Raw genomic sequence first — 1,317 nt, forward strand, 5'->3', positions numbered from 1 at the left:
GTTAAAAATGTAAACTTCTCCTCAGGGAAATGCATGGGAATCATCCTAAATGTAAGACATTATGACCGAGTATGATAACTATAGTTGGATAATGTTATGACGTGATTCATTTGAAAAAACCGTTAGAGAGTTCCAACAGTAATAACATTGAGCCAGGCATTATTAACACTTACCAAAATAACAATAATAACACTAATAATAATATAGGGAACAATAATAATAACACGATACATAATAGTTATAGTCACAACAACAAAATCATTATTTCTGAAGTTAATAACAAAAGAATTAGTTTTTTAAGCGATAATGCGAAACTTAAAAATACTGTCTACCAATGCCAAGTTAGTACTCCTACAAATATCCACTTTTATGTTGGATCTTCCTCTTCAACATTATCCACCAGAATTTCTAACCATTTCTCGACATTTAGAGATAAAAACAAATGTAATACTACGAGCCTAAGCAAACTAATTTGGGATCTTAAAGATATTAACATTAAATTTAAACTAGACTGGCTAATTCTTTCTATTTCTAGGCTGTATGAAAAGGGTGGAAAATTTTGTTCCCTTTGTGTTACAGAACTTTACTTTATTTTATTTTCAAAGAATTACCTGGTAAATACCTTTATAGAAAATTCTTACAGATGTAAACATTGGCAAAAACATGTATTTTCAGTGTTTAAATAACAATCATTGTTTTTATAGAAAGCTATCATATTAACCCTTAATATGTGAGTTCATCAAATAGTTCTAGTAAAACAGGTTATTAATTCCCTCACATGTTAGAAGATTAAGATTAAAATTGATCACGATTCACAAAATTTATCTAATCATTTGTTATTTATTAACTTAAATTAGAACATATATTAAATCTTGATATATTCATGTAACAGCAAATACATACAAAAAATATATGTGCATATGAGTATACATGTATAAGTGTTTATATATACACGTGTATTTGTGGGAGAATGTGTGTGTGTCTGTGTGCATATATATTCATGTTTTTGTATAAACTAGATGAGTTTGTATATATTTTTGTGTACATTTTTATGAACAGATATATTTATGCATAAGTTTCTTTATATATTCATATATGAGTGTATTTGTGAATTTGTATGTGTGCGTATTTGTGTAAATGTATTTTTATATATATAAAAAAATATATGTGTATATTTGGATGTATATGTGTGTATATATATATGTGTGTGTGTGTATATAATTGTGTATACATGTGCATGTATGTGTGTATGCGTATGTATATATATGTATGTGTGTGTGGGTATATATATATATATATATATATATATATATATAT

The 1,317-nt window shown here is 26.3% G+C and overlaps 1 protein-coding gene across 1 annotated transcript in view; it reads right to left on the minus strand.

Moving 5' to 3' along the window:
* The window catches only part of LOC106881235 (prolyl 4-hydroxylase subunit alpha-3), a 40,152-nt gene that overhangs the window by 34,809 nt on the left and 4,026 nt on the right, over positions 1–1,317 (minus strand). The gene's annotated exons all lie outside the window — the stretch shown is intronic.

The sequence above is a fragment of the Octopus bimaculoides genome, chromosome 10 (genome assembly GCF_001194135.2).
Source record: "Octopus bimaculoides isolate UCB-OBI-ISO-001 chromosome 10, ASM119413v2, whole genome shotgun sequence".
Lineage (NCBI taxonomy): Eukaryota > Metazoa > Mollusca > Cephalopoda > Octopoda > Octopodidae > Octopus > Octopus bimaculoides.